The 16023-nt window shown below is 38.4% G+C and overlaps 1 protein-coding gene across 4 annotated transcripts in view; it reads right to left on the reverse strand.

Moving 5' to 3' along the window:
* SLC39A12 (solute carrier family 39 member 12) overlaps positions 1 to 16023 on the reverse strand; it is a 90055-nt gene that overhangs the window by 11604 nt on the left and 62428 nt on the right. The window lies entirely within an intron of this gene.

Genomic DNA, 16023 nt, shown 5'->3' on the forward strand with positions numbered 1-16023 from the left:
AAAAAAAAAAAAAAAAAAAAAGAGACTAACACAAAAAGCCTATAAAAATGGTCAATGATAATCAAAACTTCAAAAAAAGTTTAATTAAGGAGATGCTCATTCTGATATGGAAGCTTTAATCTCAGTTTGGGTGGTGCATCTGAACTTTCCATGTCCACATATAAATTGGTTTGGTAAGAAAACCCAGCTAAGCTAGTTTTTGAGACAATACTTGGCTCTTTTTAGCATGATTACGGATGAACATATGAACCATAATATCTCTTGGATACATACCAAAATACCAGAGAGTACCACAGAAAGTCTTTCCAAAAGATACAAATATAATATAAAACACCAAAGCACAAACGACATCTGATTACAACATTCCACCTCCTCTGAATCTACTCATGTTTTTCACCTCTTCAGAGTCAGTAAATTTTGAAATAAAGGTCCATATGAATTAATTTTCCAGGGTATATATTTTAGAGATATTTTTGTTTTTATGGTTTAGAAATTCCTAACAAGAACTTAAGCACCCCCAGTTGCCCCTGGATTTCAAGAAAGAGAAGTCCCTTCTTCCCTCTAAACCAAAAACCAAAACCAAATCCGATGCCATTGAATCAATTGACTCATAGCAACCCTATAGGACAGAATGGAACTGCCCCATAGAGTTTCCAAGACTGTAAATCTTTATGGAAGCAGACTACCATATCTTTCTCCTGTGGGGCGGCTGCTGGGTTCGAACAACCGATCTTTGGGTTGGCAGCCGAACACTTAACCACTGTGCCACCAGGGCTCCTTCTTTTTCCTCTAGGACAGTTAAATTCTGTTACTGAACAATTTTACTGATCTTGATTTATATCCTAAAACTAGAGGGGGTGAAATGATGGATACAGTATGTTGACATTGAAGTAAAAAGACAGGGAAAAGAAAAGAAAGAGAAGAAATATTAGCAAAGAACCTTGCTCAGGGAGAGTGCTAAGAGAATGTTCTTAAGATTTCTGCCAAAACAATTGGAAACCTTGCAGTAGGAAAATCACTTCCGTTCTTACCTCCATTCTTAACAAATTCCCCAACTCAAGCCAGTGACTTCTAAGACATGATAGTTGTCTTAGTCATCTAGTGCTGCTGTAACAGAAATACCAGAAGTGGATAGCTTTAACAAAGAGAAATTTATTCTCTCACAGTCCAGTAGGCTACGAGCAGGGCATCAGCTCCAGGAGAAGGCTTTCTCTCTCTGTCGGCTCTGGAGAAAGGTCCTTATGATGCATCAGTCTTCCCTTGGTCTGGGAGCATCTCAGCGCAGGAACCTCAGGTCCAACGGATGCGCTCTGCTGCTGACACTGCTTCCTCAGTGGTATGAGGTCCCCATGTGTCTCTGCTCACTTCTCTCTTTTACATCTCAAAAGAGATTGGCTTAAGACACTATCTAATCTTGTTGACCTCATCAGTATAACTGCTGCTAATCCATCTTACTGCATCATGATAGAGTTTACAACACACAAGGAAATCACCTAAGATTACAAAATGGTACACAATCATACAATACTGGGAATCGTGACCCAGCCAAGTTGACAGGTATTTTTGGGGGACACAATTCAGTCCATGACAATAGTCAAAGAGTTGTAATTTTAAGAAGAAAAAAAATCTTTACCTAAAATGCAGTCCTTAAGCTTACCATTGTTCTTTTTTTTTTTTTTTTTTTTTCCAACTTCGAATCAAGGCACAAGTAAGAAATTCCCTAAGGTGCACCAGAGTCCATCCGGATACTGACAGTGACTTGTCTACAGATTGTAGTCCCTGCAAGGTCCATTGTCTAATTGAGATGTAGTTACCATGGTCAACTGCTAATTAGGATTTCTGAACATTTTAGAAAGTGATCTTAAATAAGTGTTTTAAACTTGAATCACTACCCATATTGACATTCCTAGTCAAGCTGAAGGTTTAAACTGAATGCTGATAGAGAATGTTAAGAGGACACATCAGGAAAGAAAGTGGAAGGATACCACTATCACCATTGTACTATGTGATAGTTATACATTAAGGATGACCTCTCACAGAGAAGGGTAATCTGTAACACATGCTCTAGAACAAAGATTTTGTCCCTCCTTGATGTACATCTAAGCTATCTAAGCTTCAAACTCTTGTGCCAAGCAGTCTTCTTCGTTTACTTCCATCTGAACCTGGTTTCTTATTAGTGTCATTAAAGATCTATTAGTAAATATCTCAATATTTACCTTTAGTATTGTTCATAAGGAGTCCCTGGGTAGTGCAAGCAGCTAACGTATTCAGAGGCTAACCAAAAGGTCGAAGGTTCAAGTCCACCCAGAAGCACCTGGTGATCTCTTTGTGAAAAATCAGCCATTGAAAACACTATGGAGCACAGTTCTACTCTGACACACATGGGGTCACCATGAGTCAGAGTCAACCCAATGGCAACTTTTTTTTTTTTAATGCTCATAAATGTACATACTAAAAAAGAAAGCTCAGCCTCCAATGCTTCTAAAATAGTCTAAAGATACCAAAGATCTTTCATTATTAAAAATAAGTAATTCAGATACAGAAATTCAATATTCATCTATCGAAGACATTTGGTGATGTTCCTTATGAAGGTCAAATTGTAATTCAAATATTTTTTCTCTCTCGGGAATGCTTAGTTTTTGCCATCATCAATTTTTAAGAGAAGGGATTTACTTCTCCCTTCATAAAGCTCACTTGACAACTGATTTATGTCCATCATCTTTCAGAGAGACTTCAAACCCATCATGCACACTGAGGTAGGATTTGAAGCATTTGGATTTGATAAGCAGAACCAGTCTTGTTCCTATGAAATATGATGAGGAAGAAAACTCAGGAACTTATTTGGGAGGACTTCCTAATTACGCTTAATCTATCTAGGGGTACACATTCTAACTCTGTCCCACTTGCAAATGCCTTAATTTTGTCCTTGCAGAGGGTACACTTCTAAGAACAAAGTGGAAACTTGGTGCAAGTCACCTTTGGCTTGCAAATCTGAAACCACCTGTTTGCATGTGTAAACTATATACTTAAAAACTTAATAAAGTAATCTGACCCCTAGGGTAAATTAAAGAAACACTCTTATCCTTGTAGGTGCTGCAGGGCTGCCTGGAAAAGAGTCATTATGGTTATAGGTCCTTCTATATTTCTGCTGTCCCACCCACACATTCCTATTACTCTAAAAATAAAAAAAGAAAAACTAAGGCACATTCGGAATGACTGGAGTGTTTAGTGTTTAAGACCAAACCAGACTGTGCCATTTGGAAGTCTTCTATTTATACCCAGGACAGGAAGATTCAGTCCAAATGTTTTCCACAGTCTTATACCTCTTATACCACCAATATATACGACTTTTTTCAAATGTTGATCATTGCTATGAAGAGCCACTGAAATATCTCCTTATTGTCACACATGGGGAAAAAATGAAAAAGTTAATCTTTTGAATATTCCCTCATCCATATTATTTAGAGCAATGTTAACATAGCATTCAACTAATTTTTATCTTGACTTTTTGAAGGGTCACTTAATGATTATTCATTCATAACATATTATCTAAATAAATGATTTAAAAGAGATATGTAGCAATCCTTCCATTAAATAGATAGATTAAATTGCTCTTAATGACACCTGAAAGTTTATTTACTGTTTATAAAACCTGAACACTCAGTCTGTACAACCCTTTCTCCATGCATGGTCTCCAAGACAATTTGCTGAAAAAGTCATTCATGAGATCACAATATGCTGGTAAAATTGGGAAGACTGAGCAGCTTTTGTTTGTCTTTTTTCCTACCCGTGCACTGGTTTGGAAGTTGACTGGTTGTTTTAGTGCTCCACCACAAAGACATCACCCTTGCTGTCTTAGCAACCTTCTCCCAAATATGTGGGCATGAAGCTCCTCACTGAGAATAATCATTTGATGTTCCTGCTTTTCTTCTAGATAGTTGAGAACTATCTAGCTATACATATGCTGTATCTTCATAGCAGTGACCATCTTAGGCACTCAGTAAACTAGCTGAATTGAATTTGTAAAAAACCTATGCTAGCTGTAATGAGTAAACCAGCCTGCATTTGGTATTCACCGTCACAAACTTTACAAAAATACGAGAGAAGTTTCTCTAGTGAATGAAAAATCGCACATGGATGGTGCCAAGCAAAGCCTTCTCTATCTACTTCCATCTGTCCTACAGCCCAAGTTAAGAATTTAAAGAGACATCATCACTTCTCACTTTGAGAGACAATAGAGATTTCTTTGATTTGCTCATTCTCATCAATGCGTATTTCTCTATTCATGCCATTTAAAATTGAGGAAGAAGAGAAAACATGTACTGAGGGAGCTAAGCCCATTGCAGTCAGATCAATTCCAACTCATAGTGACCCTGTAGGACAGAATAGAACAGCCCCATAGGTTTCCAAAGCTGTAATCTTTACGGAAGCAGACTGCCACATCTTTCTCCTGAGGAGTGGCTGGTGGGTTCAAACCACCTGCATTTCAGTTGGCAGCTGAGCACTTTAATCACTGTGCCACCAGGGCTCCTTGAGGAAGCTAAATCCCCACTGATTTCTATTTCTAGTGAGCTTAAAGAACAAAAGGGTTTATGTGATTGTTGGTGGAATCCTTTTGACTTGTCAAGGTGTCTTTACTTAGTTTACACATTTTTATTCGCTATGGCACTATATAGGTCCCTGGGTGGTGCAGACGGTTTTCATTCGACTACTAACCTAAATGTTGGCAGTTTGAACCCATCCAGTGACACCACGGAAGAAAGGCCTGGTAATCTGTTTCTTTAAAGATTATAGCCAAGAAAACCCTCTGGAGCAGTTCTACTCTGTAACACACAGGGTTGCCGTGAGTCAGAATCAATTTGACGGCAATAGGTTTGGTTTTGTTTTTAATGGCACTAGATTAAAAAATATTTCATATAGAACTTGTCCTTCTGTTAAAAACTAATCTGTTAAGTAGTACCTACTTCTCTTTTACTCCTAAAATGTTAAAAACATAATCCAAGGTTTCACAAGCTTTGCTTGGGTTAACTCTTTAGCTCTTTAGCGTATTGTTATATTACGTAAAGCATATAGGTTAAATCTAAGAAACTTTGTGATAATAAGAGATGTCATTTAAGGCCTGGTAGGTTCGTGGTCAAGAAACTTGAGGTTCTGGGTTATGTTTAGATCCCGAGCATAAAGTCGGCCCTTACATCCTCAGGCTTCATTGTTGTCGTTAGCTGCCATGGAGTCGATTCCAGCTTATGGCTATCCCATGTGTTACAAAGTAGAACTGCTCCAAAGGGTTTTCTTGGCTGTAATCTTCACAGAAGCAGATCACAAGGTCTTTCTCCCATGGAGCCTCTGGGTGGGTTTGAACCACCAATCTTTCCATTAGCAGCCTATTGCAAACCATTTGCACCACCAGGGCTCCATTAATAACCATAGAATAACCCATTTCTGGAGGTAGAAACTTTTTCTTTTTTATAGTCTTTGCAGTGTTGACTACTTCTCAGAATTTGTGATTATTTGCTGTAAACGCTGCTGAGGGAGATGTAAAGTCTCCTTTCCTTTAAGGAACCTGACTATACCTGTGACTGGAACAGCTGCCTTTCCATAGAGATGAAGTAATATCCACTAAAAAATCCCAGAAGGGCCTGCTGAATTTCTCTTTCTACAGTTTTCTGGGGAATGAAAATTTGCTCTCAAATGTTTGCTCAAAAATATCATACCAATTCTTCTTGCTTTTAACAATCTCCCAAGAGTTTAAATCAACAAGTCTAGGCACAGGCTACAACATTATCTATCCTGTGTTTATTACTTACGCTTTTCACTTTGTTTTATTGAATTCATTTTCTTGGCTATCCTTTTTGATGTCAGTGAAAAGGGAGATGTTAGAGTATGTTCTATTTTAGAATCATATTTGATTGTTAGTAGGATCCTCAACATAGCTTACTAGGCAGACTCAACAATACTCTGAAATAGGGAGATTTTTTTCCCATTAACACAGGTTCTGGTTGGTTTGGTTTTGGTCCGTTTTTAATTTTATTGTGGTGATACATATATAGAAAAAAATTGCCGTTTAACCACTTTAAAGTGCACAATTCAGTGACACTAATTACATTCACCATATTGTACAATCATCACCATCACCTATTTCCAAAAGTTTTTTTTTTTATTGTATTTTAGATGAAGGTTTACAGAACAAACTAGCTTCTTATTAAACAATTAGTACACATATTGTTTTGTGACATTGGTTACCAACCCACGGCATATCAACACTCTCCCTTCTTGACCCTGGGTTCGCCATCACCAGCTTTCCTGTCTCCTCCTGCCGTCTAGTCCTTGCTCCCGGGCTGGTGTGCCCCTTTAATCTCGTTCTGTTTTACGGGCCTGTTTGATCTTTGGCTGAAGGGTGAACCTCAGGAGTGACTTCATTACTGAGCTAAAAGGGTATCTGGGTGCCAGAATCTTGAGGTTTCTCTGGCCTTGGTCAGTATTTCCAAAAATTTTGTATCACCCCAAACAGAAAATATGTACCTCTTATGCAATAATTCCCAACCACTTCTAGCCCCAACACAAGTAGTATTTTGAGTTTAGGTTGTTTTCAATTATTACCTATGTTCATAAAACAACTTAATGCTGTACTTTAAATTTTCCTTTTCAAGCAAGAAAGCAAGGGCCACAGCTCCTGGTGTATTTGTGATTGCCAAACTAGAGGCTTCTCTTAAAGCTATTTTTAAAAATTCAGCATTTGAAATGTTATTTCCTGAATATTCAAATACAGGATATTACAGGCCTATAAGTTCCCAGTGGTATTTTCCCAAGGCAATTTATGAAGCAGTTTGCCGCAGACGGTAAATGAAAGTCTCTCTTTCATAAACTATGACTCATAATCTGTAGCACTAATGTCACTATGATGGTCATTGTTACGCAAAACTGGGAGAGACAAAAATGTTACCTGCTTTTAAGTTTCATTTAACAATTCACTTGTCCATTTTTTCCTTAAGGGAAAGAATTGAGTTAGACAAAAAATATAGTTTTTATAGCTCAGCAAAGAAAGCTGTCAGCCAGCTTTTGTATTTTAAGAAATGGATTACTTTGAAAGATATATTTGTATGGAGAAGATAAAGCTTGGGAGAGGAACTAGCAGGGAGACATGAGCAAAAATAAACCAAACATTTCTGGTTTTTTTTTTTTTTCCTTTTCTTAAATTACAGAGAGAGTTCGTCATTCATCAAAGCGGGATCTTAATCATGCTCACAGTAGAAAATTCCTAAGTGTAAGCTTTGACTGATTTTTAGAGAAAAAGAATAGAAATCTTTCAAACTCTTTTAAGAATGATTCACACCTCTTGCTTCTGTGAAGAAATAATTGTGAATATTAGATTACATTAATTTTTGCTGCCTGAAATGGTTTTCAAATGCTTATATTTTTCTTTTCAGCAAAGGAACATTATTTAAAATTGATTCTGGTTGCACTCATTGTTTTCAAATACAACATGTGTTGAAAACAAACACATACATCAAGGTTACTTTCTGTGTCTTTTTCAAAGAAAATATTCCCTTCCTGTGGATGGACATTACTTGAAGGGCATTACACTTAAATATTGTCAAATTTTGAAGAAGGGATAATTTGCTGTTTTTTGGATGGAAAAAGGACCCATTTACAAGAGCCACGTTGGTAAGTGCAGAGTGTCAACTGAATAGTATTGAACTTATCTAGATTTCTTTAGAAAGGAAGACTCAAACTCGATAAATTGAAATATAAAGAAAGAATTGTTGGGAGATGGGAAGGGGATCAATGTTGAAAAAGTATAAGATTCTATTTTAATGTAATTTTGTAATCATATGATTAAAAAAGGAGAAGCCTGGCTACAAAGGTGGCTCTTTTATGAGCTAATTTGTTATATTCTTTACACTGAATTCCACACCTTGAAGCTGTTACATTTACTGAGCTAAAATAATTATAGGGAAGCCAAAGGATGCTTTTAATCAAGGCTATTGATAATGCTATTTATTGACTTGGTTTAATACTAATGTTCTTGTTGTTAGTTGCTGTCAGGTCAGCTTCAACTCATAGAAACCTTTTGTATAACAGAACAAAAACATTACCTGGTCCTGTGCCATCTTTCTGACTGTTGATATGTTTGAGTCCATTGTTGAGTAGATTCAGTCAGCTGTGTCAATCTATCTCATTGAGGGGTTCCCTCATTTTCATTGGCCCGCCACTGTATCAAACATAATTGGTTGAATTGTGTCCCCCAAAAATGTGTTGTACATCCTAACCCCATACAGCCATATGATATAATCCGATCGGGAATAGGTTTTTCCTTATCATGTTAATGAGGTCACATCAGTGTAGGGTGTGTCTTCAGCTAATCACTTTTGAGATGTAAAAGGAGCAGATTAGGCATAGAAGTAAGCACAAATGGGGAAAGACTGATGCCACTTGGAGATTACCAAGGAACAGAGGAAGAGAAACTGAAAGGGACAAGGATTCCCCCCTGCCCCCACCCAGGGCGGACAGAGAGAGACTTTCTCCTAGAGCTGGTGCCCTGAATTCAGACTTCCAGCCTCCTATACTGTGAGAAAATAAATTTCTGTTTGTTAAAGCCACCCACTTGTGGTAGTTTTGTTAAAGCATCACTAAGAAACTAATCCTTTTCTAGTGATTGGTCTTTCCTGATGACATGTCCAAAGTAAGTGAGCTGAAGTCTGTTTATCCTTGCTTCTAAGGAGCATTCTGGTTGTATTTCTTCTAAGACTGATTTGTTCGTTCTTCTGGTAGTCCATGGTATATTAAATATCTTTGCCAACACCATAACATATCAATTCTTCTGCCTTCTTTCTTTCATTACCCAACTTTTGTACATATTTAATACTAATACTCAAATCTTATTTTTTGCATTTGGAAATGTTTTAAAGGCAGTGGATCTTAAGTTCAAATACTCTTTCCCCTGCCTTTCACATAAGGAAATTTATCTGGAAATTGGGAAATGTTCCGGGCAAAAATCTAGCCGTGGACATTTGCCAGAAGAGGGTGGATATGCAAATTGCTCTAAGTGACTGCTTCTTTCTTGCTGTACAAGTGAGATCAGAGCTAATGGCACATCACTAATAATCTTAAAGAGGAAAAGAAGTTTTAAAAGAGCATCCAAAAAAGTGTACGTAGACGGAGATCTGGGGGGACTATGTGGTAAGGGACATTGTGGGGGGAGGGGTTGGAAACAAGGTATATTCTCAACTAATTTGCCTTGGACATCCATGGAAGGGACACCTGCGTTTTGTTCTGTTTGGGCATGCATTGGTGAGACACTTCCTTCTCCACTGTCTACCTCCCTAATTTACAACTCATTCACCAGAAACTTGGGTTCTATTAATGTCCTGGGCAATTGTCCAGTTCCCCCATTCTGGGGACATCATCAGTTATATCTGTATTGTAGCCCCTTGAGGCTTCCATGAGTTTGTTGCTATGGAAATAGTTTCACAAGATCTAAAACCTTAGGAAAAATGCCTAAAGGTTTGAAATCTTGTTTCAGATCCAAAATAATCTTTCCTTGACACAACCTATTTATGTTTAATTAATTAATTAATTTTTAAATAGTATGTCATATTAAGGAGCCCTGGCGGTGCAGTGGTTAAAGCACTGGGATGTCAACTGAAAGGTCGGTGGTTTGAACTCACTGGCTGCTCCGCAGGAGAAAGATGTGGCAGTCTGTTTCCATAAAGATTTACAGCCTTGGAAACCCTATGGGGCAGTTCTACTCTGTCCTGTAGGGTTGCTATAAATTGGAATTGACTCAACAGACGTGGGTTTGTTTTTTGGTTTATTATGTTAGTTAGAAATAAAGTCTCTTTTATCTAAACTGCTTGGAAAAAAATTTTTTTTCAGGGTTTATCTTTTCCTTCTATTTGAGAAATTTTATAAATGTTAGAGAAGGTGAATATGAGAAATCCCTAAAGACTTCCAGTTCTGATAATTTTCTTAGAAGAAACTTCAGGTTCTCAAACAAAATGAGGTGCTCCTATGTAACTGCCTCTGTTCCCAACCACATCTAAACCAAGGTTAGTTACAAAGGGAATGTACTAGTTTTCTATCGCTGCTGTTAGCAAATTACCACAGACTTGGTGGCTTAAAACCACACAAATTTATTATCTTACATTTCTATAGGTCAAAAGTTTGATACACGTCTCTCCGGACTAAAATCAAGGTGTTGTTAAGGCTGCTTTCTTTCTGGAGCTTCTAGGGGAGAATCTGTTTCCTGGCCTTTTCCACTTTCTAGAAGCGGCCTGTATTCCTTGGCTCATGGACCCATTCCTCCATCTTCAATGTCCAAACCAAACTCGTTGCCGTCGAGTCGAGTCAAACTCGTAGCAACCCTCTAGGACAGACTAGAACTGCTCCATAGGGTTTCCAAGGTTATAAATCTTTATGGAAACACACTGCCACATCTTTCTCCCATGGAGCAGCTGATGGGTCAGAACCACTGACCTTTCGGTTAGCAGCCAAGTGCTTGACCACTGTGCCACGAGGGCCCCTTTCTTCAATGTCAGCAACCTAGAATCTCTGATCCTTTTTCTGTCATCACCATCTCTTTCTCTGACCATAGCTGGGAAAGAGTCTCCACTTTTAAGGTCCCATGTGGTTAAATTGGGCCCACTCAGATTATCCAAGTTTATCTCCCCACCTCAAGGTCCTTTAACCTTAATCATATCTGCAAAGTCCCTTCTGAAATGTAAGGCAACATATCCACAATTCCCCTGACTCGGATGTGGACATCTTTTGGTACGGGAGCAAAATATCTATAGGGAACACATTTCATCAAATCTTTGTAGCCAAGATGAGACTATAAAGAAGACAGAAAACCAATAGATCTTGTTATAAATAAGATTTAGAGAGAAAGTGGGTAAGCAAGGTAAATGAATACTAACCCATTAATCAAAGAGGTTGCTGATTGTCTCAGACACTTCTCCTGTGCCACTTTGAATATTCTATCTAGGCTCCACCACTTACTTTCCACACGTAGGTGAAAAGTAGAAGGATAGAAAAAGATGTTACATGAAAAACTGTGAGCAATAGAGTAGATGTGACTGTATTAACGTCAGGCAAAGGAGACTTCGAGGAGTTTAATCAAAGGTAAAGAGGGATCCTTCAGCATGATAGAAGTACCAATTCATCAGGAAGATATAGCAATCCTAAATGTGTATGCATCTAATAACAGAATTTCAAACATATGAAGAAAACTTGACAGAACTAAAGGAAGAAATAGGCAAATCCACAAGTATAGACTGATATTTTAACACCATGCCCTAAATAATTAACAGAATATGTAGACCAAAAAAAAAAAAAAAATCTGTAAGGAATTTGAAGATATAAATGACAGTATCAACCAACCTGAGTTAACTGACATTTATAGAACCTCACACCCAACAGCTGCTGTATTCATGCATTTTTCAAATGCACATGGGCCATCACCAAGCTAGATCATATGCTGGGCCATAAAACAAGTCTCAAAACATTTCAAAAGACTAAAATAATACACAGTATATTCTTTGATCAAAAAGAAATTAAATCAAAATAAATAACTAAAAGATACCTAGAAAAACTTAAAATATTTAGAAATTAAGCAACACACTTCTATATAGCTCATGTATCAAAGGGAAAAATTACACAGGGAATTAAAAACATTTCAAAATGATTTATATTTAGAACACAATATATTAAAATATATGAGATTCAGCTAAAGCAGTGCTTAGAGGGAAATTTATAGATTTAGACACTTCTATTAAATAAAGGAGCCCTGGTGGCACAGTGATTAAGTGGTTAAGATGTGACAGTCTGCTTCCATAAAGATTTATAGCCTTGGAAACTCTATGGGGCAGTTCTACTCTGCCCTATAGAGTCACTATGAGTCAGAATGGACTCAACAGCAACGTATTAGGAAAGAAACAGGAGTCCCTGGATGGTGCAAATGGTTAAGCGCTTAGCTACTGACTGAAAGGTTGGCAGTTCAAATCCACCCAGAGGCATCTCAGAAGAAAGGCCTGGTGATCTACTCCCAGAGATGACAATCACCACCAGGGCTTCATCACATGGGATGTTCTGAGGAGGCTTATGAAATGTGCCTTATAAAAAAATTACAACCATTGAGAACCATTTATGGAGGACAGTTCTACTCTGACATGAGTTAGAATCGAGTCAATAACTGGATTCATATTTTATTAGAAAATAAAAAGGGTTTAAAATCAATGATATAACCAGGGCTTCGAACCAGTTCATTCCAGTTCAACCCCCTGCTGAGAATTTGCATTTCCATCCCAGGTACACTGAATCAGAATCTACACTTTAACAAGATCCTCAGGTGATTCCACCTCAGGATCTTGTTAAAATGTAGATTCTGATTCAGTGTATCTGGGTGGAAATGCAAATTCTCAGCAGGGGGTCTAACTGGACAAACCAGTTCTAAGACCTGATATAACATTTCAACTTATAAAAAAAAAGAAAAAAACCCATTGGCATCAAGTCAATTTCAACTCATAGCGACCCTACAGGACAGAGTAGAACTGCCCAATAAGGTTTCCCAGGAGCAGGTGGTGGATTCAAACTGCCGACCTTTCGGTTAGCAGCCATAGCTCTTAACCACTGTGCCACCAGGCTCCATTCCACCTTATAGAGCAAGAAAATAAACAGAAAATTAAATGCAAAGTAAGCAGAAGGAAGGAAATAAAGAACAGAAAAAAGTACAGAAAATTAAAAAAGCAATGATATAGCATCAATGCCACTTTTTTATTTCTGGAACTTGTCCTTCCTATTCCTGCAAACTAGAGATCCGTGTCCTTGGGGGAGAATGCTTTTACCAGGGAATACAAAAATTTCCACTGAACTTGAAGCGATGACTACCACCTGGTCATTTTGGGCTCCTCATGTTTTGTGGATCAAGTAATAAAGAAAATTAACTATACTGGTAGGAGTAATTGTCACTGATTACGTGAGGAGTCAGGTTTGCTGCTGCACAAGGAGGGAAGAAAAGGGTCACATCCAGAATGCAGGGGATTTCCTGGGGCATCTGTTGGTGCTTCCATGACTGGTGACAACGGTAAATAGGCAACTACAGGAAACATGACCTGACAAGGACAAAGCAACTAATACTCAGAACCATCAGTGAAGATCTGGGTTGCCCCACCAGAAATGAAATCTTAGGTAAACCACAGTGTTGCCTGAGGGTGAGAAGATTGGGTGCTGGAAGACAGAAATGATAAATATGCGCTCAAGACTAGCAGTGTTTGAAGCTTGTTCCACTAACTCTTTTGCATTAAGCCCTTCTTGTAGAATTTTTGGCTGGCTACCACCATGAAGGAACTTTGGAATAGATGAGACTTAAATGTATTTGGAGTGGAAAGGATCAACTATCAATTGGCATCACTTGTGTGCTGTTTCGACTCCCTAGGTGGTGCAAATGGTTAATCCGCTCAGCTGCTAACTAAAGGTTAGAGGTTCGAGTCTACCCAGAGATGCCTTGGAAGAAAGTCCTGGTGGTCTGCTTCTGAAAAGTCAGCCATTGAAAACCTGTGGAGCACAGTTCTACTCTGACACACATAGGGTCTCCATAAGTCAGAGTCTACATTACAGCAACTGGAACTTGTGCTGTGCTATTACATAATCTCTCAGCCTCATTGCTTACCCCAGACATTGCTGCAGAGACCAGTTGCAAGAAGGCTTTTACTAGTTTTTGAAGATCCTTGCTTCAGTCCCACACTGCATTTTTCTCCCTGTAATACTGGCATGGGTGCCCCATGGGAACTCATCTGGCACTCAAGCATGCATAATGTGGAAATGTGGAGAGAGAATGCTGTGGGACCAGCTTTGAACAATGGGGAGAACACCCATGGATAAAATCCTCTTTCATTCCCCAGGTGAACAATTCCAAGATATATTTCATAAGCCTCCTCAGAATGCCCTGTGGTGAAGCCCCTGTGGTGATGGTCAACTTACTAAAAATGCATTGTTATACTGACTCTTCTCCTAAACAAATGCCCTTCACACAAGCCTTTGTCTCAGCCGCTGCTTTGGGGGAAACCCAGTCTAGGACACTGATCTTTACAACAGAGAATTCATTTCCTCTGGCCACCCAGAGCTGCATTCATTCTTCCTTTAGAAAATGATTCAATGCATCTGCAAGTTTGTGTGCTTGGATAAGGCAATACCACTTTGGAGAATTTATGCTGGCAGGTTCCCTAGAGAAGACTTTCCCTTGTGGCCTAAATGCTAATAGTTCCATTTTTTGCCCCAAGTTCTTTTTCTTTTAGGAGTTTGAAATAACACACCCAATTTCTTTGAAACAAAGCAAACATCTACTAGTCTTTTCACATTAACCCAGCTCAGAAGGTGCCTGGTAAATTTCTAGGATTTAGTATGTAACCAGCAGATTAAAGTCTTCCCCTTTACCCTTTAGTTGCTGTCATTTATTTTCTTTGCTGTTTCACAGAGTCATGAAACCTTGTTTTCTTCCCTTTAAATGACAGAAGACTGTTTTCTTTGGCACAGTCTCAGGGGACAGCAACAGTTAAACTTGTTGCTATGTGAAAGAGCCGTGTTTGTTTAGAAGAAGTTACTCAGAAGGCCGTGAGAGCAGGCGACCTGGATTATAGGAAGTAGCCCCAGGAAATTCAAGAGTATTTTCTTCCCTGTCTTTTTGCCAGGATGCTGGTTTTTCCTTGGCAAATAATAATTTGCAATAAGGTCAAGATTTATGCTGGTTGGAATCTCATATGATATCAGTCACATTGCTTTCATACAAGACCAGGAGGAGAAACACTGAGGGGAAAATGAAGTATTAGCTTAGGGTTCTATATGACAAATGGTTCTTGATAATCATCCCAGATTACTTTTGGGAAAGTAGACCCTGAAACAAACAAAAATGATTGACTACATACATACACACCCACCATACTTGAAGACAGAGCCAGACTATGGCAAAAACAGAATACACTTCAAAAGAATACAGAAACTGCACCCAACTGACCCATAAGGAAGAAAGAAATTAGAAATAGCCAAAAATCAGGAGGCTCAAGAGTGAATTCAAAGACTGATACATACGTATTTCAAACACAGGGGAGCTCATATGCTTAAGTGATTGGTGACTGTGTGCTTTTGAAGTCAGGGAAAGCTAGAAATCCAGATTTCTCAAACTGGAAGGATCGCAGGATTCTGTAACGCTGACCGTGGGTTGGGCAATGGGGTTCAGGAAAGGAGACATAGTATTTGCCCCCCTTTTAGCTATCTTTACTATCAAGATTAGGAATTTTTCTGCATATCATAAATAGTGTGTAAGAACATTTGTAAACATGGAAGTACACTGGTATTTATGTCATCTACTTTAATCTCATGAGAATTTAGAAAAACAACCAGGAAGTCAGAAGAGTTGATAGTCGGATTTAGAAAGGTGCTGGTGTTTCCTTTGAGAGTCCCCTCAGTGAAGTCTGCTTCATGAATGCACTGTTATTCGGTTTGTCTAAGCACTGATGCCTGCCTCTCAGATTTTTTTCTTAGGAAACATTCCTTTTTATTTACTTCCAGGACAAGAGCTGGATTCTGCCACATCATTAGTCAATCCCAATGGGCCTATTCTACATATTACTTTCAAGTTTGATTGTTTTATTTCATCAGCCTCATGATACATTTAATAACACGTTTGACTTCCATTCAGATTGGTTTTCTATAAATTTTCCATGCTAAGTATTTCTTTTGTTAGTTCAACAAGAATCATCATGGCATTCACCTCACGACATTTAAATTATAAACAAGTCCAAAAGAGGGTGACCTTAAAAAACACTGGTTTATCTTGCAGAGATCAGAACTTTAAGAGGCCAAAAAGTCTGGAATCTTCCAGATTCAACTCCTTCATGAGATTACAGAGACTGAAAAGTGATGACTGAGTTACTATTAGTGTCAGCAGGGATCTCTTTAAGAGATATACATTGCGATTTTGGAGACCCAATACTATAATAATCTTCTCTCTCATTTCACATAGCATGATAGCCC

The sequence above is a fragment of the Trichechus manatus genome, unplaced genomic scaffold (assembly GCF_000243295.1).
Source record: "Trichechus manatus latirostris isolate Lorelei unplaced genomic scaffold, TriManLat1.0 scaffold00075, whole genome shotgun sequence".
Classification (NCBI taxonomy): domain Eukaryota; kingdom Metazoa; phylum Chordata; class Mammalia; order Sirenia; family Trichechidae; genus Trichechus; species Trichechus manatus.